This window comes from Sus scrofa, chromosome 16 (assembly GCF_054392235.1).
Source record: "Sus scrofa isolate SSC_HxYL_T2T_F1_AM1 chromosome 16, Sscrofa_HxYL_maternal_Yorkshire_Landrace_v2.0, whole genome shotgun sequence".
In the NCBI taxonomy this organism is placed as follows: Eukaryota; Metazoa; Chordata; class Mammalia; order Artiodactyla; family Suidae; genus Sus; species Sus scrofa.
The window spans coordinates 31427439-31455193 of record NC_139398.1 but is presented as its reverse complement, the minus strand read 5'-3'; the positions used below and the strand labels follow the sequence as shown (position 1 = coordinate 31455193).

General features: G+C 38.0%; 1 long non-coding RNA gene and 1 pseudogene across 8 annotated transcripts in view; one reads left to right on the top strand and one right to left on the bottom strand.

The window, feature by feature from the left end:
• The window catches only part of LOC102162488 (uncharacterized), a 503988-nt gene that overhangs the window by 12350 nt on the left and 463883 nt on the right, over positions 1-27755 (top strand). The window lies entirely within an intron of this gene.
• On the bottom strand, positions 8912-9214 carry LOC110257332 (non-histone chromosomal protein HMG-17 pseudogene; annotated as a pseudogene).

The following is a 27755-nucleotide window of genomic DNA, read 5'->3' as shown; positions in this document are numbered from 1 at the left end:
TAAGAGCCATTCCCAAGGAAGAATTTTTTTAAAAGGGATTTGGGCATTGGAACTATTGCTAGAATGTTTTCAACTTGAGGGATAGGGTTGCCACATTTCAGAAAAAAGAACGACATTGATGCTCAGTTAAATTTGAATTTCAGATAAATAACAAATTTTTTTTTTTGTCTTTTTGCCTTTTCTGAGGCCACTCCTGCGGCATATGGAGATTCCCAGGCTAGGGGTTTAATTGGAGCTGTAGCTGCTGGCCTATACCACAGCCATAGCAATGTGGGATCCTAGCTGTGTCTGTGATGCTACACCACAGCTCATGGCAATGCTGGATCCTTAACCCACTGAGCAAGGCCAGGGATCAAACCCTCAACCTCGAGGGTTCCTAGTTGGATTTGTTAACCACTGAGCCACGACGGGAACTCCCTAACAAATATTTTTTTTAAAAAGTGTATAATATTTGGGGCAAACTTACTCTAAACAATTACTGTTGTCTATTTGAAATTCAAAGTTGTCTGAAAAAGGAGACAGGTTGGGGGTTAGGGAGATGGGCTAGGGGTTTGGGATGGAAATGCTATAAAATCGGGTCATGATGATCATTGTACAACTATAAATGTAATACAATTCATTGAGTAATTTTAAAAAAAGGAAAAAATTGACATTTGTTCATTTAAAGTTCAAAAGTATAGGGTGTCGCATTTTCATATGATGGCCCTCTGAGTTGGCTACTTTGTTCTGATATGTGTAAAATTCCAGATTTATTAAATTGTAGTCACCCCCGCTATTATCCCATTTCCCAAAGTGCTGAAGTTCTGTAGGACTCAGTGCCAGGAGAAACGTGTGCTGTGTACAGTGCACTACCACTTCCCACACATCTGGACCTGAAAAAGCATGACCCCAGGGCAGTGAGAAACAAAAGAGGAAAATCAAGGCTTGGGTCTTTGTGAGGTCTTTCAGGGCTGACCTTGGATATTTTGCAGCCTTCCAGTGGCCAGGCAGCCTGGCTTGAGTGGTTTAATGTTGAAATTCTTTTAAGTGATTGTGCTGGTTTCCTTTACATAAACCTTATCTCTTCCTTGGAGTGTGTTTTAGTTTGCCTGGATGGAGTTGCGTATTCATTCTGTTGGCTCTCTTGAGTCCTCACATCGGCCTCTGTTTCTGTGGGATTTCTTTCTTTGCTTATTTGCTTTAGGAAGAGGCTCACTGATAAAGGAGGGCAGCCATAGGGGGCCAAGGGATCCTCTTGTGCAGCTGCTCACTAGGACTCTGCCTCCTCAGGGTGTAGGGAGTTCAGTTATAATTATGAAATGTTTAAGCTGAGAAGCATCTTAACATGCTCTGTTATAATGGGGCATGAGAAGTGGTCCCCTTGACACTCTCTCACAGTAGTTTTTTTTTTTTTTTTGATGTATCACTTGATACATTAAAGAATTCTGCAGCTAGAAATGTTATAAAATTCTTCTGTTATAGCCCCAGCTCATTACAAATAAGGAATCTGAAGCCCTGAGAGGTGAAGTGACTTGCCAAAAGATTATGCAGCAGGTTAGTAGCAGAAATGGGGACATAGGCGCTCAGGTCTTCCAGCGTCAAGGTGGTGCTTCTTATTCATGTGTACCAAGTCCCTAACACACACACACACACACACACACACACACTTGCGCCAGGGCACGCGCGCGCACACACACACTTGCGCCAGGGCACCACATCCTGCTGTTAGAATCCATTTCCACCCTACTACTTCTCAGTTTTTCTTTAGCTGGTGTTTTTGGTATTTCATTCATTACCTGTGGATGTGTGAGAGATGTATGATTCCCTTTCCTTTTTTCTCCCTCTTAGATGGGCACTTGGCTGAGGTACAGTACCTCAGTTCTTAGACTGTGTACTTGCCTTGTTTGTACGCTTTTCCCTGAGGAATTCTCTGAAGTTCTTTTTTAGATCATCCCTCAATACTCCAGGCAACAACAGGGAATCGCCAATGCCAGAAATCACAGCATCAGATATCTCTTATATTTCACTTGTATGTAGAGGAATTTACAATGTCATGAAGAAGCAGAATAATAAGATGTCTAAGGGCCTGGGGATTAGGTTAACTTAAAGTTTCAGCTCTGACTTTTACTAGCAAGTGACATTCGGCAGTTACTTTTGTCTTTTTGAGCTCAGTTTCTTTAAATATGAAATTGATAGGGATTGGATGCCAATAATAGCCCAGCTATTAAGATTCTTCCGAAGACTGCTCTGAGGCGTAAATGAGAAATGTTCATAAAGTGCTTCGCATAGTACCTGGCAAGTCGTAAACACTCAATTGCTGCTCGTTGCTTTATTATTGTTAATATTATTGATACTTTTATTATTAATTTTCCACAAAAATGAACTATTTTGGTTTCCTACACAATGATCTTGGGGTTGATATTATTCCTATCTTCATTAGACAAAATCTCTCTTAATCAACATTTTGGATTTCTAAAAAGAGATTTCTCTTTTGCTATGATAGAAATAGAGAATACACTCTTCTAAGTAAAAAAAAAGTAAATTTCTCTCCTAATCAAAATCCTCCTTATCTTATTCTTAATCATATATATCTTGTTTTAAGTTATAATTTCTTAAGTTCTGGTTTCCAGTTTCACTTCCTTGATGAAATCTCTTACCATTCCACATCTCTCTTCTTCGATTTCCTGATTTACATTCTCACTCCAAATGATCTAGAGAGCAGTTTCGAATATTTTTCACAAGAGTCTCTTTTTAAATCATTTTCCCATGAATGTTATGATTAAAACATATTTTATTTTTAATTTTTTTTGCTTTTTAGGACTGCACCTGCGGCATATGGAGGTTCCTAGGCTAGGGGTCTAATTGGAGCTACAGCTGCCAGCCCACACCAGTGCCACAGCAATGCCAGATCTGAGCCGCGTCTGTGCCCTATGCCAAAGCTCATGGCAATGCTGGATCCTTAACCATTGAGGCCAGGGATCGAACCTGCAACCTGATGATTCCTAGTTGGATTCATTTTTGCTGCGCCACGATGGGAACTCCAAAAAGCATATTTTAAAGCTATTTTTCTTATTAGGGAAATTTCAAACACTGAAAACATAGAATTAGTGAGAATAGTGTAATGGGCTCCATGTATACATTATCCAACTTCAATAATTATCAGTATTTTGATAATCTTGGTTTACCCATCCTCCCTATTCCCATTTTATTTTGGCTAGAGTAGTCTAAAGCAAATCCCTAGACATCATATAAATTCATAGGTAAATAGTTCATTATTTTTTAAAGATTTTTTTTCCTTATAGTTACAATGCTATCAGTCTAACAAAATTAATGATATTCCTTTGATCATTTAACACCCAGTCAATATACACATTTCTTGTATTGCCTCAATTAACAGTTAAATCAATAGTTGAATCAAGCGTCAAAGCCTACACATTGCATTTGGTTGCTGCATCCCTTAGGTTTCTTTTAATTGATTAAAGCTCTTTTCCCTTGCTTTTAAAATAATTTTCCTGGAGTTCCCGTCATGGCGCAGTGGTTAACGAATCCGACTAGGAACCATGAGGTTGCAGGTTCGGTCCCTGCCCTTGCTCAGTGGGTTAGCGATCCGGCGTTGCCGTGAGCTGTGGTGTAGGTTGCAGACGCGGCTCTGATCCCGCGTTCCTGTGGCTCTGGCGTAGGCCGGCGGCTACAGCTCCGATTAGACCCCTAGCCTGGGAACCTCCATATGCTGCAGGAGCGGCCCAAGAAATGGCAAAAAGACAAAAAAAAAAATAAATAAATAAAATAATTTTCCTAAAAACTCAAAACCTAAACAGAAATACAAACCAGAATGCATTTATTATAAAGAAGTCATTTTCCTATTGAATAAATAAAGCATATGTAACTGTTAGTCAGAGGGTCTGGTTAGTATAACTAGAATTAGCATGTTGAATCGATATCAGTACAGTTAAAAGCAAAGAAATTTACTCTTTTAGTTAATTTGTGCATTGTTTTTTTCTTATAGCATATTTCCATTTAGTTTTTGAAAATAGTGCAGATAGCTTAAGAAGTTTAGTCCAAAAATATAAAGTTGAAACTAACTGATATTTACTATAGAAAGACAATTCTTAATTTAAACACCTAGAATTAAGTGTTTCTCAGCAGGCAAACTTTCTTTATATCTGGAGACACCCCTGGTCTGTTTTCACTGATGCTGGTTGATGATACTGTCCTGCTCTCTGGGTCTCAGACTTTGTCTTTAGCTTGTTCACTGGCTACCCCCAACTACATGGATTTTGCCTTTTCTATGTAGGCAACACAGGGGAGGGGCTGAAGGAAGCATCTTGCTTCTCCTGGGATTGGAAGGAGGGGAGAACATGAAGGCAGTGGTCCTATGGGAGAATACATCCCATGTGAAAGCTGTATTCCCAATTGAATACATCTAGTTCTAATCGTCCAACTAGAACTCAGATGGCTTTTAATTTTGCACCGGTTGAGTGTATTCTTTTACTCACTGTTTCACATAGCCTAATTTTCATACTCAGTGGCACTATCAGCTCTTTGAGGAAGATTATCTTGTGCTATGAGTGAGTAAATACCCAAACTAATAGTTGCTTAAGCAAGAAGGAAGTTTCTTTCTCTCTCATGTATCAATTGGATGTAAGGCTTCAGGGCTGACACAATGCTCCATGATGTTTGAGACATGGCCTCCTTCTATTTTGCTGGTCTTCCAAGTGAATCTTTCATTTTCATGGTTATCACCTAGTCCAGGATGAATGCAGGAGCCACATCCATAGTGTCCCACTTTGTAGCAGTGGGAAGGAAGTAGGGCAAGGAAGGGAAAGCTTCCTTCTTTAAGGGCACCTCTCAAAAGTAGCAGTTTACTTATGCTTATATCTGGTTGGTCAGAGCTTCGCTTCAAGTAAGGCTGGGAAACATAGTCCTTATTCTAAGTGCTTTAAGACCAGGCAGATATCAGTGATTCTTCACAAAGGGAAGAATAGATATTGGGGGAACAGTTAGCAATCCCTGTTGGTAGAGGAATGAACAAGAGTTATACATTATATGTCCCTAATATGCCATCGATACCTAAGAGATAATTATCTATTGATTCCAGCTAGGAAGGATTTTTTTCTATTAAAAAAAATTATGTGTGCAGTATTTTACACACATGATTTGTTGATTTTATGGCCTTTCTTAGGATTCTACTTGCCATTTTATTAAATTGTCCCTATGAGATGCCCCTATTTTAAGCTGAAAATTTCTTTCTTTTTTTGTCTTTTTTTTGCTATTTCTTTGGGTCGCTTCCACGGCATATGGAGGTTCCCAGGCTAGGGGTCTAATCGGAGCTGTAGCCACAACCTTATGGTTCCTAGTCGGATTCGTTAACCACTACGCCACGACGGGAACTCCTAAGCTGAAAATTTCTATCCAACTAATAATAAAATTCTAGGTCTCATTTGGTTTTTATTTATTTTAATACTGCATGCAACTCTTACTATTTTCTGTAAAATTCTTATAAAAGTTTGTATATATGTGTATATTTTCCTGGTTCATAGTGTCTATCACATTTCTTAGTAAATCTTCATCTCATAAAACATTAAGTAAGAATCATTGGTGTAAACTAGAAAGGAACCTGGGCAGTTTGATCCTGAGCTAGTAACTTTGCCAAGTTGCTTCTTGTTATTTTCCTTTTACTTTAGTAATCTGTTCTTAACACATAAAAGTATTCAGAATTCTTTGGAGGGGGTCAGTATGCAAGTACTTTTTGGCGGAGTAAATATTAAACTAATTGTTTTAAAAGTTTGGATTTTTGTGTTTTGACTTTTATTTTTTATTTCAGCTTTACTGAGGTATAATTGACATAAAATTATAAAATATTTGAAGTGTATATAGTCATGATTTGATATACATAACATTGTGAAAAAATTCCTACCATTGAGTTAATTACACATCCACCACCTCACATGTTGATATTTTATTTTTTGGTGAACATTTAAATTTTACTCTTAGCAAATTTTAATTGTACAGTGCAGTGTTATCAACTCTAGTCACCATGTCTTACACTGAATTCCCAGACTTTATTCATTTTATAGCTAGAAGTTTGTACCTTTTATCAACCTCTCTTATTTCACCCACTCCAAGGCCCTGGCAACTGATTTTCTATGAGTTTGACTTAGCTTTTTTAAAGATTTCATAAATAAGTGATACCATGCTGTATTTGTCTTTCTCTGTCTGGCTTATTTCACTTAGCATAATGCCCTCAGGGTCCATCTATGTTGTCACTAATCGCAGGATTTCCTTCTTCCTCATGGGTGAATTGTATACACACGCGCGCGTGCACGCGCACACACACACACACACACAGTGCAATACTATATATATATATATATATATATATATATATATATATATATATATATAAAACATATTCTTTACCTATTTATCCATTGATGGACAGACACTTAGGTTGTTTCCATATCTCAGCTATTGTGAATAATGCTGCAATAAATGTAAGAGTGCAGATATCTCTTTGAGATCCTGTTTTCATTTCTGGATATATACCTAGAAGAAGGATTGCTGGGTCATATAGTAGTTCTACTTTTAATTTTTTGAGGAACCTTCATACTGTTTTCCCTAGTGGCTGTACAAATTTACAGTCTTTCCAAGAGTACACAGGAGTTTCCTTTTCTCCATGTCCCTGCCAGCACTTGTCATCTATTGTCTTTTTGATAATAACCATCCTAAAAGGTGTGAGTGATATCTCATTATAATTTTGACTTGAATTTCCTTGATAAATAGTGATGTTGAACACCTTTCATGTACCATATGTATATTTTCTTTTGGAAAAATGTCTATACCCATTTTTAAGTGGATTTTTTTATATTGTTATATGAGTTCTTTATATATTTTGGATAGTAAGCCCTAATCACATATATGATTTGCAGATATTTTCTCCCATTTCATAGGTTGAATTTTCATTTCGTTGATTTTTTTTTTTTTTTTTACTTTGCAGAAGCTTAGTAGTCTCACTTTCTTATTTTTGCTTTGTTCTTGTTCTCTGTGCATTTGGTGTCAAATCCAAAAAATCATTGCCAAGACCAATGACAAGGAGCTTACCCCCTATGTTTTCTCTTAGGCATTTTATGTTTCATGTCTTACATTCAAGTCTTTAATCCATTTTGAGTTGATTTTTGCTGTGCTGCAAGATAGTAGTCCAGTTTCATTTGTTTGCTGGCTGTCCAGTTTTCCCAAGAGTATTTATTAAAAAGACTGTCTTTTCTCCATTGTATAGTTTTAGTTCCTTTGTCATAAATTAATTGCTTATATATGCATGAGTTTATTTCTGGGCTCTCTATTCTGTTCCATTGATCGATATGTCTGTTTTTATGCCAGTACCATATTGTTTTGGTCACTATAACTTTGTAGTGTAGTTTGAAATCAGGAAGTGTGATGCTTCCAGCTTTGTTCTTCTTTATCAAGATTGCTTGGGCTATTTGGGGTGTTTTGGGGTTCCATACAATTTTTTTTCTAAGCCAAACCATATCCAGTTTTATTAAAATAATAAAGTTTTCATAAACAATCATGGTATTTCAGGCAGGACATGGGCAGATAGTCATTAACAGTATACAGTAACTTTCAGACTCCCTTTTTCAATGGACTGCCAGAAATCAGAAAGCCATTGTAAAACCCAATGAAGTCCTCATGTGGTGCTCCGAACAGGAAGAATTTAAGAGTGAGGGTTGAGGGAGTTCCCGTCGTGGCGCAGTGGTTAACGAATCTGACTAGGAACCATGAGGTTGCGGGTTCGGTCCCTGCCCTTGCTCAGTGGGTTAAGGATCTGGCGTTGCTGTGAGGTGTAGGTTGCAGACGCGGCTCTGATCCCGCGTTCCTGTGGCTCTGGCGTAGGCCGGTGGCTACAGCTCGGATTCAACCCCTAGCCTGGGAACCTCCATATGCCGTGGGAGCGGCCCAAGAAATAGCAACAACAACAAAAAGACAAAAGACAAAAAAAAAAAAAAAAAAAAAGAGTATGGGTTGACATTTCACATTTAGGGTTAGGGTTAGCTTGTTGTTTAACAACTTTTCACGAGCTAACCTTGACTTTCAGGGAATGAAAATGAAAATGGCAGAATTATCAATCTGAAGATCCACAATCTAAAAAAGGAACCACTGGTCTTTTTGAGAGATGCCATCTCAGTGGTGACACTGGAAGGTCCAGATTGCTTGACATTCTGGTAACCATTTTTTTGGTTACCAGAGACCCAACAGGTCTCTGGGTTAAAGGGAGTCAAGTCCATGCTCAAAGTGGAGAGGGACAAGCAAACATAAAAACTAAATTTAGCTTTTTCACACTGCAAGGTGTTTTTGCAAAGGTGGCTAATATGTGCCAACATCAAGGAATCCCTCCTTCCTGGGAACCAAGAGGAAATCTCTCAAAACTAGATGGGAAATGTGGTTTTGTTTTGTTTTTTCCCTATATCAGTCCAGCTTCAGAGACATTCAGTTAGCAACATGTGCCTTTCTCCAAAGCCAACAATGAAATGTTCTGTGTGCTGACAACATGCTTTAAAAAAAAAGTAAAACAGGGAGTTCCCGTTGTGGCGCAGTGGTTAACGAATCCGACTAGGAACCATGAGGTTGCGGGTTTGGTCCCTGCCCTTGCTCAGTGGGTTAAGGATCCAGCGTTGCCGTGAGCTGTGGTGTAGGTTGCAGACGCGGCTCGGATCCCGTGTTGCTGTGGCTCTGGAGTAGGCCGGTGGCTACAGCTCCGATTCAACCCCTAGCCTGGGAACCTCCACATGCCGGGGGAGCGGCCGAAGAAATAGCAACAACAACAACAACAACAACAAAAAGACAAAAGACAGAAAAAAAAAAAAAAAGTAAAACAAAATTCTTCATTTTTATAAAACTTGATAAAAATAGTACTTCAAACTGTATAGTCACCAGAAGTACACAGTTATCAAAAATGCACACACTTCAGTTTGCATCTCTAGCATCTTCAGCTTCCACTGCCTGCTCCGTTTTGACATCTCCATTTTCTGCAGGGTTATTCCCATCCTTGCCAGTATCAGTTTTCCTTTTTTTTCCCTTTGGGTACTTTCTCTCACTTCTTTTCAGGGATCTTTTTGGGCTTGGGCTCTGTCTTTGAAAGAGCAGGTTTAGCAGATAACCTTGCAGATCTTCTCTGTGGTTCGGCCTTCACCTTGGCTTTGCCTCCTTTAGCATCCCCTTCGGCCTTTCTCTTGGGCATGGTGGTGATGGCAGCAGGAATTAGGCACTGGACACTGTCTTGTGACTTCTGAAAGTTATTAAATTTCCAGTGTCTTCCCAGACTAGCTGTTTGGTTAAAGGTCGGATTCCTCCTGCCACATATTAGAAAGTCCATCTGTAATTTTTATTTGAATATTTGCCTCCCTTTTTCAATAATGTAATCCTGCCCTAACCACCCACCAGAGAAGACAACACAGGGTTCTTTTGTGTGGTGATGGTGTTTTGAAAACAAAAGAATATCACACATGCAATTAAGCTGAATATTTGGATGTCCGCATGATGCTATAATTGTGGTCCTTTGGACAAGAACTGCATGCATCCATCTTGGGAGTCACCATACCAGTCCAAGAGTGGAAGAATCTTTGGACTTTAAAACCAGTTCTCTTGTTTAAAACTGGTTCCCTGTTCTTTTTTCCCTTCAAAAATAGCGTTCTGTTTTTGAAGGGAAAAAAGAACCTGAGAATAAGGAGTGTGTGTACATATAGACATGGTGGTGGCAAACTTTACAGATAGGGCAATAGTTCTGAAGTTTTTCCTAATAACGCTGAGTGAAGGACGAAGTCTTTGTATTTTAGCTTTTCAAATTATGTAAAAGAGATGGTCTGCTGAAACCAGTATCTGGTACCTATGGAGTCAGCTGCCGCTTTACAAAACTTGATGTCTTTTATTCACCAGGGAAGACCAGATTGTAGAAATAAGCTATGCCAAAACCCAAATGGCTTAAAACAACAAAAGAGTATTTATTGTTCCCATTACTTGTCCACCATAGGTTAACAGAGGGCTTTGTTATGCAACACAATTGTCCTCACTCTGGGACCTAGGTTGACAGAGCAGCCGCCATCTGGAACATCGATTGTCAAAGTAGCAGAAGGAGAAAAAACAACTCTGTAGGGTCTAACATCTGCATCCAACTTTGGCTTGGAAGTAACACAAACCAATCTTGAGAGTTTAGGGTTTAATTAAGTTTTATAAGGAAAAAAACTGCACTGAGATAAATAGAGAATCTTATATTTAGGACCTCGAATTAACTTGCCTAGAATGAGGGTGTGTGCATAACAGACACAGAGCTCAATAAGAATGAACCAATTGTGTTACATGCCAGCCAAAAAAGCTAAGATGATTTCTGCTTGGAATTATAATGTCCATAGCAAAATTGATCCCTAATAGTTCCACTATACACTCTAGTGGTTAGACCATTTCAGAAGTATCTATTCAGATTTGGTATCATACTTGGAGAAGGATATTCTTAAAGAGAAATGAGTCTCGATAAAAACAGGAAGGTCATGGTTCACAAAAACTCTGATGTGAGGAATGGTTGAAGAAACTGACTGCTGTTTTATCTAGGTAAGAGAAGATAGAGAAGTGACATCCTAGCCGCCTCTAAGAATGTAGAGGAGGGATTCAGCCTATTTCTATGCTTAATAACAGAAGGTAAAATGGGACTTAAGGATGGATGTTAAAAAGGAGGAGGGTTTCGACTCAGTATTGAAAACTTAGTGATTAGAACTGTCCAGAAATAGCATAGACTGTAGGGTTTGGTTTCTAGCTCTGCGAGAGGTTCTAATTGAACATGCTTGTTGTTGATTATGATCCCATGTTGTCTCTGGTTGAATTTTATTCTTATGTTGTTGACTGAATTTCTGTTTCATTCAGTTAGGAGGCTATTTGAATCTTATTTGGAAGTTTTTAGACTGATGGTTGGTCTTTGAAAAAATGTTTTTGCAAAATAAAATAAATTAAAACATCTTGCAGGGGTCATTAAATGACCAAGTTGGAGTCAGACTGACCTGTATTCTAATTCCTTCCTTATAAGCTTTATGACCTTGGCAGTTTAGTTACTTGATCTCTCCTAGCCTAAATATGTGCCTCTGTAATATGGGGTTAATAATGTTGCTGGAGAGGATTAAATTAAATGAGCTAATGCTCATAAAGAGCTTGGTACAGAGTATATACCCAGAACATGGACACTGTCACTTATTAATCCTTTATTTGGATTTTGTTTGACTCAGACTAATGTGGTATTTAGTAAAGGCTTTTAATGAATGAATGAATTAATTAATTTCTTTATTATCTGTTTCTCTAGAGTTACTTTAGGATTCAGGGTCAAGTCAAAAATTTTAATGATTTTAATATTCCTCCATTTATTTACTTTCCTCACACTCAAATGTTCTAGAGTCAAGTTTTCTGATGACTTCTGTAGCTGTCATTACTGGTCATGTGCATGGTAAAACACATCATACTTCAGCATCCAAATGTTCAATTGGTCTTTGAACAACTGCTTCTCTTGCTCCGTGAACACTTCAGATTTGGGAGCCATGGGCCAACTCATGTGTAATGCCCCTTCTTAACATTTTTCCTCACTTTGAAGGCTTTTTAGTTTTTCTTTGACCGTTATCTAGAGTGAGGCTCAGATAATCGTATTAACTTGACCTTTTCATTAGGCCACAGAAAGCTCAAAGAAATCTCACCTAAACCTTTTTTTTTTTGCGGGGGAGGAGGAGATGAGCTTCAGAAACAATGGCATTTGCTGGCATTGAAATTTGTGCTTTTTATGACTCATTTTACCCTGGCATTGACCAAAAGTATTGTTATACCCATGAGTCTTTTGGAAGTAATTGGCTTTAAAAGTCCTGCATTAAGTTAAAATGTGACCAGTCATATCATATGCATGTTCTGTTTTGCAATTCTGTTTGCATATTCTGTTATTCATGCTCTGCTGCAGAAACCTATTGATAAAGGCATATTTCTTCACATAGATAGCAGGCTTGCGTCCAGCTCTTTCTTACCTGTTCTGCTTAGATGCCAACTTGTCTCTCTTTTTCATTGGGATCAAGCTGATGGCTTTGTTCCTAAGCAATTAATTCTTTACTTCTCCACAGGGACTAGTGAAACCCAACTACATTGTGATACAGAGAAACATGAGACCTTTGGAATTTATGAATCATAGCAATCAAATCTGCAAGTAGTCATGTAGCACTTTGCCTGAAAACATATTATTGAGAATTCAGTTTATGTTTATTGCTTTTCCCTAGTGCCAGTTTGATTGTTAAGTCAGTTAAAAAACTGCTCACGCAGCCATTGTGTGAGGAGACTTATGCTGGCAAACACTCCAGTGTTGCAGACATTTATTACTAAACCGGGCAAACATTTCCATAAGTGTTCAGGCTATTTTTCCTTTAGAACAGTCCTCAAAGGGCATTTTACACATGGGGTCCCACGTTTTTATTAGCACTCCCTTGACTAATTGGTGTTAAAGTGATGTGGGGGCATGTTTTCAGTTTTTTGGGGGAGGGGTTTATGTTTTTTTACAGACGTATTTCTTTAGGCTAATCTTAATTTTCCTTAGAAAACTTGAGGTTACTGTGCTAAATTTTATTAGATTAGCCTAATTTTTAGTATGGAGGAAAGTATTAAGATATTTGAATTTCTCACTTGGTATAGATACACATATGTACAAGTGAACTGCTAGACAGAGTAGTTCAGGTAATTTAATATCAGTAACTTTCAAATGAAATATTTATTTATTTATTTATTTATTTATTTTTGCTTTTTAGAGCAGTACCTGCTCCATAAGGAAGTTCCCAGGCTAGGGGTCAAATTGGAGCTGCAGTTGCCAGCCTACACGACCGTCACGGCCATGAGGGATACAAGCTGTCTCTACGAGCAGCTCCACAGCTCACACAGCTCATGGCAATGCTGGATCCTTAACCCACTGAGTGAGGCCAGAGATGAACCCACATCCTTATGGATTCTAGTCCAGTTTGTAACCTGCTAAACAATGAGAATTCCCACAAATGAAAGCTAGTTAAAGCATTATGTTTGAGTTCTCTTTGTGGCTCAGTGATAATGAACCTGGCTAGTATCCATGAGGATGCGGGTTTGATCCCTGGCCTCACTGTGGTGTAGGCTGGCAGCTGTAGCTCTGAGTCGACCCCTAGCCTGGGAACTTCCATATGCTGCAGGTGTGGCTCTAAAAAAAAAAAAGAAAAATGAAAGCATTATGTATCCATGTCTTCATTTTTAAAATAAGACTGATAATGGCACTGTCTCAAAGAGCTGTTGTGAAATTCCAAGGAGATTGTACATTACGCATTTAATCCAGTGCCCATGGCATCGTGAGTGGATGTTTGTTCATCCTAAACTTGTGAGACATGAGGAGTATTGTTTCCTGAACTTCACGGGTGAGGAAACTAAAGCTCAGAGGATTAACGGGGACCTCTAAGGCCATGTGGCCAGTGTGTGGTTGAGAGTGGGATTTCATTCTGAGATTCTTTTTTTTTCTTCCTTCTGAGATTCTTAACTCCTAGTTCAGTGCTCATTCTCTCTCAGAAGGTCCAGCGGGGAATTAATGACATAGTTTTAAGCAGTAATTTTTTTCTTTTTTCTTTTTTCTTTTAATGGCCTCATCCATGGCATATGGAAGTTCCTAGGCAAGGGATCAGATTGGAGCTTCACCTGTTGGCACGGCAACACAGGATCTGAGCCATGTCTGTGACCTATACCACACTTCACGGTAACGCTAGATCCTTAACCCACTGAGTGAGGCCAGGGATTGAACCTACGTCCTCATGAATCTTAGTCAGGGTCATTACCACTGAGCCACAACAGGAACTCCCTAAGCAGTAATTTTTAATCCTTATTGTTCCCCAGAACCAGCTATAAAGCTGTAGAACCATGTGGATGCTTTGGTTCCAACAATGGGGATTCTAGTACAGTAGGTATGGCACGGAGCCTGGAATTTGTAGTTACAAACTCTCTTGGTGCTGCCCATGTGCTGTCTCTTCTTCATTCTCTATTCTTTGTATTTCTGCAACTCCTTTTGGGTGTATGTTGGAGCTTTTCCTTCTATCCTTTATCTATTCACTTTCACCTTTTTCTGTCTTCAAATCTCTGTGCTGCCCTCTTCGTTTCCCTTTTTTTCCAAGTTCATTTTTGTTGTTCATATAAGCTTTTTTTCTGTGCTGTAAGATATTTGGCTGTCCATTCATACTTTACTGAAATACTCTAATAAAAAGTTTGGCAGATGTAGAGTGGGCTTGTCAAAATATACTTTATTGCAGAATGATCAGGCAAGGTCCTGACCATTTTTTCAGTAGCTTTTTCTTTGACCCTTAGCAGTATGAGGACCTTAGCTGGACCTTTCCTTTGGAGTGGTTTGTTGCCCCAAAGGAGAACTCTCTAATCTCTAGCCCTAGTGATATAACCTAGATTTTAGCATTATGAGCAAGAACTTGGCAGTAGTAGACTTACTTTAGCTACTGTTTATAGTATGGAACTGCTGCCTTCAGCTGTGCCTGATGTCTCTGAGCCTGTAGCACTTCAATTTCAATCTGTTTATAAGAATCAATATTCAGGTTTATGCTGGGTTGGGGTAGAGACAGTTTCCTGGCTCTGCATGGTAGAACAACTTTTTTTAGAATCCTTTACCAGTATTTTCCCATGTTTAGTGATACTTGATGCATCTAGTTCCTGATTCTTTCTGGGACTCCACAGTATGAACCTACATCAATAACCCTTCCCAGTCCTAGCCCACTGCTCGTAGGTAGGTAGCTTTCTGCCTCATCCAGTATGTTGTCCAGGTTAAGACTGCCAAGTGTCAGGATTTGATGGCTGCAAGAGGAAAAGGCATGGGACCTTCTTTTCCTTATTTTTCTTTCTCACTATGGTTCTCCTCCTGGAATCTTCCTTTACATACTCAGATCTACACTCTTCTGCAGACCTTAATGCTCGTTCAGGATATAGCTGCAAGCAACAGAGATCCTGACTGTGAAAGGTAACATGAGAAACTGCAAGTCTATTCCTCTAGCCCCAGCGTTGTAAACCACTTTCTTGCCAGTTTATCAATTGCATCTCAGTCCCAAAGGTTCAACTCTCTTAGAAAAGCTTTAAGGACTCTTTTTTTTGTGTGTGTGAGTGGCAAAGTTTTCCTTTTGTGGACTCAGAGGGTCTTAAAATGTCTTGGTCTTTTCCTTCAAGATGTAAGTAAAAACAAAGAACACAGGAAGAGTTTTTTAAATCTGATTTTGTGCTTACTAGTGATGAAGAAATATATATATATATATATTATTTAATTAATTTATTTATTTGTTTTTGCTTTTTAGGGCCACACTTCGACATAGGGAAGTTCCCAGGCTAGGGGTTGAATTATAGCTACAGCTGCCTACCTACACCACAGGCACATATCAGAGCCGTCTGCAGCCTTTACCACAGCTCGCAGCAACGCTGGATCCTTAATCCACTTAGTGGGGCCAGGGAGCAAACTCGCATCCTTGTGGATACTAGTTGGATTTGTTACCACTAAACCACCATGGGAACTCGAGGAAAAATTCTGAAAACTAAAATTGCTGGTAAGACTTATAGATGATTTTGTATTTCTCAGATGGCCAGAGTAGAAAGAATCTGGCTAAAAGTTACAAGCAATGACTGTAGAAGTGAAAGGAGGCAGGCAGATTGATCCTAGAAAAGTATGCTCTGTTCATAAGGCCTTCTCTCTTTATTCCTTTTTCTTTTCAAATTCTCCCTTTCCTCAAATGCTAAATAACAGATAATTCAGAGAGGATATTCTAGAACTCAGCTATCTTTATTTTTGAATCCAGGCTTTGATGATTTTTAGGTATGTAAATTTGAACAAAGTTAATAATAATTACAACAGTGTGATACTGGCACAAGTATAGACAAATAGACGAATAGAATTGAAGAGATTCCGAAACAGACTCACTCAAATGAGTTATGACAAAAGTAAAACTGTGATTCAGTTCTTAACATTTATGCGTTTCAGTTTCTTCATATGCAGAATAACTGTATCCCTAAGGTGTTATTGTGAAGTTGAAATGTATTAATACAGATATGCTCAGAATGGGGCTTGCTAGCCAATAAATGTTTAATTGGTTTTAGCTACTATTTTTGTTCTCTTTATTTCAGTCAGACTTGTCCTGACCCCCAGGCCTTAATCAGCTTCCTTTGAAATGTCACCCTCCTTATTCTGCACTGCTTCTTTTGAGACTTAATTATTAGATCTTGCTTTGCTACCAAATTGTTTTACATGCATTAGTGTACGTGCATCCAGCTCTTTAAGGATGAAGACCATGTAGAATGCATGTAATTGCTTCTCTAGTTTTTGTGGCACAGTGTTGAGCTGACAGTGGAATTCAGTCTATGTCACCAGTTGACTGAGCAAGAGCTCACTTTGGGGGCTAGGCCGTGCTTGTCAGGTGCACTGCTTTTAGTTTTCCAAGATATAAGGTAGTAGCAATTCTGTATTTTTTAATCCTGATTGCTAGGATTATCAGAAACATTTGCTATTTTCACCTTTTTAGTAAATAGCCCTGGATTTTATGAGTTCTTCGGGATTATGCCTGACAGAATCTGTCCAGAATTAAATGCACTGTGATAAAAGCTTGTGGTACTTGACATCCATTTCACCTCCAGGGACTCTCGAAAGGAAAGGAAAGAGTGTGTGATTTTTCTCACTTATGATGAACATTTTCTCATCCATATTGTTCTTTTGGGCCTGTTGATGTATTTTATGTGACAGCCTAAAACTGCAAGAGGTTTTTTCTCTCTCAATTTTTTTGCTCTCTCATTTCTACATTACTTACTGGCACTCTTAGCAAATCTGTATTTTCAGGGTCCTTCTGCCTTCCCAAGAAAGGACACAATGTCTGTCAGTTATCGAGAATGTGGCATATTGCCTTTCTTCCTATTTCAAACTAGTTTCATGTGCTTTCTTTCCTGAGATGTGGCCAAAACTGCTGTGCTGAAATGGTCATTTGTGAATACAGTAATTCTCAGGAGGCATAAATTCATATCCTGTTCTCACCGTGTATTTTATTAACTGTTAGAATTATTCTCTTGCCAGGCTCTGGCTAGAACCTGATTGAGTGGCCAGTGCTAACAACTGTCTTTAAAGGTTTATGAATAGGGTAATAAACACTATTTACATTAGTAGAAACATGTACTTTTAGTATTTCCACCACCCCCTCCCTCCTGCTCACTGTCACCTGCACAGGTAGCTGGAAAGGAGCACGTGGTTCCCTATTTTCTGTGTTTACATGTGGATAAATTTGTTGGTTTAAACTTATTTTTTCTTAATCAAGTTACTCTTGTATCCTGGCACCAGTCTTCAAATACATGAACCTTCCCAGATTATATGTTCTAAGGTTTTTTCCTATCTTTTTAAATAGGGCAGAAAATAATGAACCTGTGTTATAATGTGAGCAACCAGAAAGTTAAACTGTTGCTTAATATGCATTAGCAGAAGCTGACTGCAGCAGGGCTCTGTCGAGGGTATAATAGCATCATGGAACAATCTTTAGTTCAATGGCAAACTTGATGTTTACCTCCTAGGTGGATTAAGGATTCAATTTCAGCTTCAGGGAAATGGGAAAATGAAAGTTAGGGAGGCAACTCATCTTTGTTTTTCCTTTCCCTCTTTGTTAAGAGGGAGACATAGCTGAGATTATCCTTGCTGATTCAAGATGCACACCATGTCATGTTATTATGTATGTTAAATAAGAAATCTGGAAAAGAAGCAATATCATGCAAGAGTTGATTTGATGGTGACTTGATTTCCTCTAACTATATGGTAATACTTGGTGGATAGCATTCAGATAGCTCAAAATATCTAGTGTACAGGGCTTGAATCCAGTTCAGACAGATCATTCAATATGCCAGACAGTCTGTTAAGTGATGAAGTTAGAATAATGATGGCAAGAATCACAGCTAAAGAGTCTGACAAAAGATATGTGGCAAAGAAATCTAAAACTCATGTTTTTTGACCTTCATGTAGGGATAAGGAACACCAAGGAAAGAAAGATTGTTGGTTTATACTTAGTTTTTTTCTCAGTCTCATTTTACAAATTCTGTTTATGCTCTTAAAGCTGAACACAGCATTAACTTGGACTTGAGGTTGCTATTTAAGTCCATATAATTCAGCTAACAAGAAATACTGACAAGCCACCTATCCTGTAGAAGCGGTTTTGAGTAATGCTTAAATGCACTAGATTTGGAAGTAAACAGAGCTATGCTATTTCTTTGTTACAGGAACTTGAGCGAGGTTTCTTTGAATCTCAGTTTCTCTTCTGTAAAATTTGGGTAATAGTGGTACCTACATTATTGTGTGAGGATTAACTGGAATAATGCATGATAGTTTAGTCTAGTGCCTGGAACATAGTAAGCTTTTAATAAATATTAGCTATTATTATCGAACTATATTTTCTTACGGCTCTCTTAGCAAGGGAACAGCATGCTAATCTCTCTTATTTATCTTTTCTGACTTCTCTGAACATTTGTTGCTCAGATCACTCTGTTAAGTTAGTGGATTATAGTTGGATTATAGTATTAACAACTATTACTTTGATTTTGTACTGATGGAAGATAGCAAACATTCTGTTGGCTGGTTTGGATAACCTCTTCTCTAGATACTGCCAGAGAAATGACTCATGTTTCATTTTTTACATCTGTTTAAGACTTTTAAGTCTTATATTTGAGTCTTTTGATTATAGTAATGTGTAATTTCCACTAAGCCCAGTTTATAGCAAAAGATTGTTCCCGACTGTTATAGGAGATAAAATTGACCAGTGGGCATTAATCTCTTTTTCTTACATGGTGACTTCTGTCTCTAATCAAAGAGGGCTAGGTTTATACCTAACCATAATGAGGCAAAGAATCAGTGAATTTGGATGGTAACAATTACAGCGCTTGTTGTATGATGGGTTTTGGTGGGATCTTTGTGAATTATGAAGGATTAACTGGGCAAAATACATGGATTAAAGTAGGAAAACCTGGGAGCATTTCCTTCGGGCTCTCATACCTTCCCTACACCCCAGCATTTGTAGACCTTTATATGTACACAAGCTTTGAAGATGGAGAATCCAATTTTAATTTTGTTTTGTTAGTGCTTTTCAACTACTACAGACTCTTGCCCATGAAGCTATTGTATTCCTGAGATAAATTTTGCTCCATTATAAATAAACCTTCTCTTCAGAAGGTCTCTGATAGCTTTTCTTGCTTTCGGTATTCAGTGGAAAGAAGCCCTTACCATTTTTTTTTCCCCAATATTTTCTCCATTCTGGAACTACTTGAACAGTCCATTAAGAATAAGGAGTGATTGTGTTTCTATTAATCTTTGGCTGTAAGTGACCTTAAAACAGAATCTAGCACATTCAGAATCACCAGGCATGACTGCCTAGTGCTCCACCTAATTTAACCTCTCATTTATTCTCTTATTAAATCTCTTAAAATCTCCAGTGGAAGTGATTGTGTCACAGTCTCCTTTACCAGTCAATTGCAGCATCTTATAATTCATACAATACTTAAACAGAGAACTAAATAGAACTTACAAATGTAAATGTTTGTTTTGATATTAGCTGAAGTTGAAGCTTTTTCATGTTCCGTTGGCTACTGTAGTCATGTGCTAGTTTTTCGTTTTTTTTTTTTTTTTTTTTAATTTTATAGCCACACCTGTGGCATATGGAAGTTCCCAGGCTGGGCTAAGGGGTCAAATTGGAGCTGCAGCTGCAGCCTGCAACCTACACCACAGGCACATCTGCAACCTATGCTTGTGGCAACACTGGATCCTTAATCCACTAAGCGAGGCCAGGGATCAGACCTGCATCCCCACAGAGACATTTTTGGGTCCTTAATCTGCTGAGCCACAATTGAAACTCCCATGTGCTAGTTGTTGATCATCATGCAGATAGCTGAGCATGTGCATGATGTCATTGTACACAACAGAAGTAGTGCCACAAATTACATAGCAATGATTTGGAATCTTTTTCAGTACAAGAACCATGTCAGAATGTTATGCTGCCCCCTCACCCCTGCACAGATGCATACATACATAACACTTGTTTTACTTTTTTTATCTGTTAAGAAAATCCATAATGGAAAAAACTATTATGAGTAAAGCTTTTTAGTGAACATGTATTTTATTAAACACAATCACATTTCATATATTTGAAAAGTAGCAGTGCATATATGAGAGAAATTTTTCAGTCTAGAAAATGAAATATGTGCTGTTTATTATTATGAGTCATTCATTGAGAGTATTGGTATTTTATTTCATTCATTATGCATATTTTTGGATTTAATTAAAGGTAAATGTAACAAAGATTAGTACACATTTCATTTTTACACTCTTCCTATCCGTAGCTCTTAAGAAGGATCCACCAAGATGATAAAGCATAGTAAAAATTGAAGGCTTCATACAATGTTCTGAGCTTCAGACCACACTGCTTATGATTAAATCTGAAAACGTTTGTAAATAACAGCAAAGGGTTTGTATTCTCAAGAATTTTCTCTATGCAGATTTTCTTATAGAGCACCATAATTTCCTGGTTCATGAATTTTTTTTTTAACTCAAAAGAAAAAAATTCTGTCCTCTGTAGCATGTCACCCTGAAGGAATACCTAAAAATAAAACAATTCATTAACAAAAATATATTTATGAATGTCTACCATGTGGCTGGCAAGAAATCTTTGATTTCTTTCATCCATTTATCTATTGGCCTTGGGTCAGTAATGAATGTCATTTACTATGGATGCTACATTTAGACCTAGAAAGTTGACCCAAGTTCCATAGATAGAGATTGCTCTTTGAGAGATATTTCCCTTTGGCTAGATAAAAGCACTGTTGCTTTTAATCATTTTTATATTTATGAAGGACAAACTGATTTGTATCTTTTGGGAACTAGTGAATACTTTTCTGCCCATATGAAGAACTGATCAAATAACATGCATGTGTGTCAGTGTCTCTCTTAGACTTTGGGAACTAGAAAGGAAGGGTTAGAGCATTGGAAATCGACATACTGAAGGTACCAAGAGATTGCTTGTCTTGAGTAGAACTGATAGAGGGAGAGAATTCCCTTTTTTAGTCCCTAGGAGGCCTGTTTTTTATTTTGTTTTACATTCACAGATGGAAAATGGAGATTCAATTTGGAAATATAAGACAGTCAATTGTCAACTAGTTTACTTGGTAGAATATTTCTGGTTATCATAAAAGTTAGACTGTGGTATGTATGTATGCATTGTTAAAACCCAAGTATTTAAAGGACTGTTTCCCTGGCTGTGGAAAGTATTCATGTACCTCTGCTGTTTCTTTGCTGGGAAACATTGATAATTGCAAATCTCTGGTATCAGCTTTAATATAAAATGTGTCTAAAATGCTTTCATTAATCTCACAAAGCACGGACATTTCTTTGGCGTTTACCATGTTCAAGGCATTGCAGTTGACAGTGAATACACAAGTATCTGTGATGTGGTAAATGTAAAGTTTAATTAATGGTCTCTTTTTTATATTCCTAGTTTTGTTGCCAATCATATCTTATTTGGTCACCTCTACTCTAGTGTTGTAAACAGCATATGGCAAATTTGTAGCTTCTGAATTGGAAAGGTCTCATCTGGAGTGAGATAGGGATGATTTGTGGAGATGCGTTCAGACTAAACCGGTTTCTCATCTTGTTTCCTGACTGCGTAAATAGCTCATTGAGATGGCAAAGGGAAGGAGCATTTGGAAAGGAAGAGGAGAGTTAGATGTAGCATTGTAGCCCTGTGCTCTGCACTCAGCACGCCAGTGGGGATGAGGCTGGACAGAGAACAAAAAACTTTCCCCTTGAGATTTTCAGATGTCCAAGAAGAGAGAAACTTGTATTTTGCCTTCCTTTTTGGAAACTCAGGAGGTGGCCATGTCACAGATGTGTCTTGTGATATTTTCGATAGGTGAATGGGATAGAGATGGTGACTTAAATATGTCCTATATGACCATTGTAGTATAGTAGATATTACAAAAGTTAAGAAGAAAGAGAGGTTACCTTGGCCTAGGCTTGTTGGAGAAAGTTTGTTTTCTCCTTAGTAAGTTCATAATGGGAAAAATAATATGTTGGCTTGTTAGAATTAGTAAAATGTTAATTATTCTCAGAATATGAGCAGTATACTCCTGGCTTCTCCTTTTTTGCCCACATAGATGGTTAAAAAAAAAAAAAACCAGCAAAAAACAAACTATTTCTTTTTAAAAAATTTTTATTGGAGTATAGTTGACTTACAGTGTTGTGTTAGATGTACAGCAAAGCGAATCAGTTATACATATACATATATCCATTCTTTTTCAGATTCTTTTCCCATGTTAAAAAAAAAACCAAAACAACGTATTTCTTATTGACTAAAAAATTGAGCAGAAAAACCTTTTTATTGACCTTTTGAGTACTTTTTCTTCCTTCAGTTATGAAACTACTCCAGACCTGTTAGTTAATAACTTTCTTTTTTCTTTCTCCAGAACAAAAAATAGCAAAAAAAAACACAAACAAACAAAAAAAAAAACAAAAACTGAGGTAGCAGGAGTCCTGATCAAGTGCCACCTATCCAGTATGTAATACGGAAGAGCAACAATAGTCTCTAATAGAACAAATTCTAGCCATTACATTGTGGAAATAAACCTAAATCATAATAATCACTCTGATCATACAGCACACATATCCCTTGAGGGTTTTTCCCCCCGTAACTCATATTTCTTCCAGATGTTCCTTAGATGCTGAAAACACAGAACAGTCACTGAAAAGGTACCACTGCCATAAATTTTGCGTGCCTCAGAAAATTTCCAGGTAAGAGCCTCCTTGAATCCAATTTCCATTCTAAGAGTAAAGTAATAATCCAAATTACAGCAAGCCAATATGACTCCTCCCTCACTCTTTATCCCCTGCAACCTGACCTCTCAGGGATTCAGAAAAACAATAGAAAAATTACCATTGAATTAACTGTGAACTGTACCCTATGAACTAGAAATAGTGACTTTAATGTTTGAAAAAGCTCTTGGGAGATGTTGCTTAGATTTTATTATTGATCCTTTATATGAAACTTAGGTTCTTCAGAAACTACCAGTTATTCAGTGGATTTGAAGGATGGTATAGAGTTGTAAAGTATAAAATCTGATTTCAGAATTTATATTATACAGCTGTTTATATTCCATCTGGTCTTTTTGTTTTTTCTAAGATAAACAACATTTTCTGACTGTCTATTTCTGGCGAAGTTACAGATTGAAGTGTGACCTTTCACCTTTAGTAAGCAATTATATAACGACTTAATAGTAATCACTTTACCATCTGCAGTCCACACTAATTTAAAAGATACCTGATCCTCAGTTCTGGCATGTGGCTCCAAGCTCTGCCTTTCTTGTCCTAGTTCAGCAATGATCATTTCTATTCTGGTGACTGGAACTGTCAGCTTGATGGATGAAAAAACGGGACACTAAGTGTAGCCTCATTTATTCTGCACTAATTAGCTCCACCCAACTTTGTTTCCATCCTACAGAGCTCAATTCTCAGATAATCCAGGCTTTCATGTTGATTCATCTCACTTTGGTCTTGTAAATAGATAGACCATTTGTATTAATTTTCCATTGTGAGATTTCCTAGTCTTGAGTGAGATTCCAGTGGGTTCTGGAGGGAGAGGGGAACAATGAAAGGCCAAAAAAAAAAAAACAAAAAAACTTTTTTTGTAGCTGTAGATTGCTTTCTCTGTCTCTATGGAGAGACAAGGCTTGATGGGTGTTAAAATAATATAGAAGTTCCACCCAGACCTGGATATGAGGAAAGCATTTGCTTTTTGTTCCAGCGTGTAGCAGACTTTTACAGCAGAGTAGAAAAATCAATCACGTTTTCTGACAGTCCAGACACCTTTTTAATGTATTGCTCATTGCTAGTGCTGAGGAGGGAGGGGAGCAGAATGGAGATGTTGGCAATCATATGACCTTTTTTTCCTCTTTCAATTCCACAGATGTTTGGCCTGAGAGACTCTTCTTTAAGGCTTTTTTAAAAAAATACTGTCACCCTCTTGTGATAATTACACATGAAGAATTTGAATTCCATTCCCACCTCCCTGCCCCAGTCTTCTTAATGCTTGATATATGTCCTTCCTCTTCATATTCTGTCTTTGCTTCCTTTCTTTCCAACTCTCCATATCATTCCATGTCTTTCCACACTGAGGCATTTACTTTGCTGGATTTAAATGATTTGAACTTGTTTTCATTGTTGAAATCATCCCTGGGTGTTTGGCCTGTGTTTGTGCCTTGTGGGGTGTCCTCCGTGTCAGGATAAAGAAAAGGGTGGGAGGCATGGAGTTTGTGACTTGCTATTTCTGGCAACTCAGCCTTATGAACTATATTCATGGGAATTTAAGAACCTGCTCTCTGGAGGTCACCTTGTTGACTAATTACTCTATTCTGGAAGATTCTTGGAAATGACCTGTTAATACAGAAACATCTTTTCTTAATGCAGAATGACTCTGTAGCCAACTGAGATATAACTATGGAAACATTTGCAAAAAGTGTTTGACCTACAAAATAAATTCCCTAAATATATTTCAAAAACTTACAAGACTTAGGCATGTGTGCGTGTGTGCATGTGTGTGTATAGTATATATGTGTCTATACTATATGTATATGCTATATCATTATATGTGTTACCTATCTCTACTGTATATGTAGTGTATATGCTATGTATGTCTATATGTACTATATATGTAAATATATATATTACACTAAGTATACCATATATTTATACATGTATAGTGTAGGAGAAAATGTCCCAATAAAAATGTAGAAAGGAGAGCCCGGCCATGATGACTAAGGAAAGTCGAGCCAACTGTCCCAACCACCCCTCCCCCACACATCTGCTTCTGTAAACTTGTTTCTGCATCTACTGCCTTGCCTGACGTCGCTCTGGTCCAACCAGCCAAGCATGGACCCGGCAGAGGTAGCCCATAAAAGCCTTGTGAAGCCCTTCTTCGGGGCTCAGACGCCGGAGAGCAGAGAGCGATCTCCTCTGAGCTTGCTGGTGTAATAAGCCTGAGTTCTCCAACTCTGCAAGTGCTCACTTGGTTTCTCGCCTGGTGAAAGAGCTGCTGGAGCTGGTACACTCCGGCCTTGGGCTGCCGACAGCCAGCACAACAATAGTATTTACTATATATGTAGTATTGATAGATAATACACATATAGTATAGATAGGTTTTATGCCTATTTATATGTGTATTATAATTTTCTTCTACTGGATGTCTCTAAGGAAGTGACTCTCCTCTCTCAGGTCAGCTTTGAATGCAGGGGGAGTGAATGGTCACTTTAATGAGGTGATTGAGTAACTTATATGAGCCTATAAACATCTCTCTCAGACTCATTATGGGTTTTATTCTATCAGCTGGCATTTATTCCTTTAAATTCTAAAGTGTTTTCAACAGTCTACCAATTAAAATTTAAATGCTCCTGGTAACACTTTTCTCTTGTAACCTTCTTGAAAGGATAGGAGAAAGAGAGAAAAGGTGTCAGTTGATAATTAGATATAACAAAATCCTGGCAAAAAGAGCCCAGAGTGGATACCTGGGTTTGGTACAAGGATAACTAGGGGTAGGAAATAGGGCTCACAGCCAAAAGAGGTGGGAAGCAAGTGTCAGAGACAAATTCCACCTACCTAGTTTTGCAGCAGCTTGGTCCAGCACAACCTTTCGTGTGTAATGAGTGTTCACTCTGTCAAAGAAATACTTGGATGGTCTCTGTTGGGAGGTAGAGAAATAACTTTCTCTCCTAGTTAACAGCCAGAACCTTCACACACCTAAATAAACAACCTTCCATGCCAAATATCACATTAGTTTATAGGGAGAAGTCAGTGGTAGAGCTAAAACATTGCTTTAAAAGATTTCCCGTTGGAGGGGTCTGACAGAGGAGCTGGAGGACAGTCTTGCTGGGCTGGGACAGTAAATGCTCTTCAGTGTTTTTCCCAGTGGCTCTGTTGAAGTTGTAATTCTTTTCATACAAGCAATTTAATGTGTTTCCTTGAAAGAAAAATGGCTCAAGAAAGTCAAAATTTTCCCTTAGCCGATTTGATGGTTGGCTTAGTGACAGAATCATTAATTACTTATTTTAATTTCAGTCTTTGCCTCATTTTCAGCATTTTATGATAGCTAATTTCTTTTGTTAGCAAAGTTTGATAGTTATACCTTTCTCTCAGCATCATTGATGAATACCATGCTAACTCCCGTCAGTTGTCCTTGTGGTCTCCAGGTTTCACATGTAGTGTTTCCTTTCTTTTTTCTTTATTTAAATTTTCTTTTGGCGTATCATATTGGCCGGACCAAAGTGGTAGGAGTCAAAAAGTAATGAAAACAATAAAAATACCCATTATGAATCAAATACTGTATAGGGTTATTTATATGCTTTATTTCATTTGCTCCTCAAATCAGTGTTATAAAATAGATATTATTGTAAATGTTTTAACATGTGTATAAATTGTAACTAAGAGCTTAACCTTAAATCTGATAAGGTGAGATTCAAATCTAGGTACTGCTTGAGTCTAAAGTCAGTTATGGGTTATAATTGTGGTTCCACTTATTTGTCTAATGTCTTAATTTTGCCATATGTAAGCATGTATGGAAATACACACATTTTTTTTTTTTTTAATTTGCTTTTTAGGGCCGCACTTGCAGCACATGAAAGTTCCCAGGCTAGGGGTCAAATGAGAGCTACAGTGAAGGCCTACACACCACAGCTGTAGCAACACTAGATCCGAGCTGCGTCTGTGACCTACACCACAGCTCACGGCAATGCCAGCTCACTGAGTGGGGCCAGGGACCAAACCCGCATCCTCACGGATACTTGTCAGGTTCGTAACCTCCTGAGCCACAATGGGAGCTCCTACACAAAATTTTTTTCAAATCCGTTTTTTTATTAAAGTATAGTTCCCAGCACCACTTGCTGAAGAGACTACACACAGTTTTTAAGGTGCCTAAAACTGAAATGTTTTCTTGTGGTTTACAATAAAAAAGCACAAAACAAGGTAGCTAAAGTAATTTTTAAAAATACTGTAGAGCAGTAGTTTTCAAATGAGGATCAAATGATTATCACTGGAACTCTAAGGGATCTAGGGCCTCTGCAGGTGGGGCATTTTTGAGTGAGGCTTAGTTGGTGGTGCTCTGAGCTCCTTTCTTAACAGTTATGCTTTTAAATGTTTTATCTATCAAGATATCAAGTAATTTTGGGGGGGGGGAGTTCCTGTTGTGGCTCAGCAGAGAGTCTGACTAGTATCTAAGAGGATGCAAGTTTGATCCCTGGTCTTGCTGAATGGGTTAAGGATCTGGCAATACTGTGAGCTGTGGTGTAGGTTGCAGACATGGCTTGGGTCCTGAGTTGCTGTGGCTGTGGCTGTGGTGTAGGCCTTCACCTGTAGCTCAGATTTGAACCCTAGCCTGGGAACTTCCATATGATGCAGGTGCGGCCTTAAAAAGCAAAACAAAACAAAACAAAAAACAAACAAAAAAAGGAAGATAAAAGGAAGATTTCAAGTAATTTTCTTTAAATCAAAGAGTCCATTATTTTACACATTTTTCTCTTAAGTCCTTATTTGTTATAATGTCAGAGAGCTCTAGGTTAGGAATTTTGGATATCAAATTTAGAACCACAACATTGAGTAAACTTCCTGGAAACTGCTGAGGGAAAAAAAGGAACCATGTTTGTTTATAGAGTCCCCGTTGTTTCGTTGGGGAAAA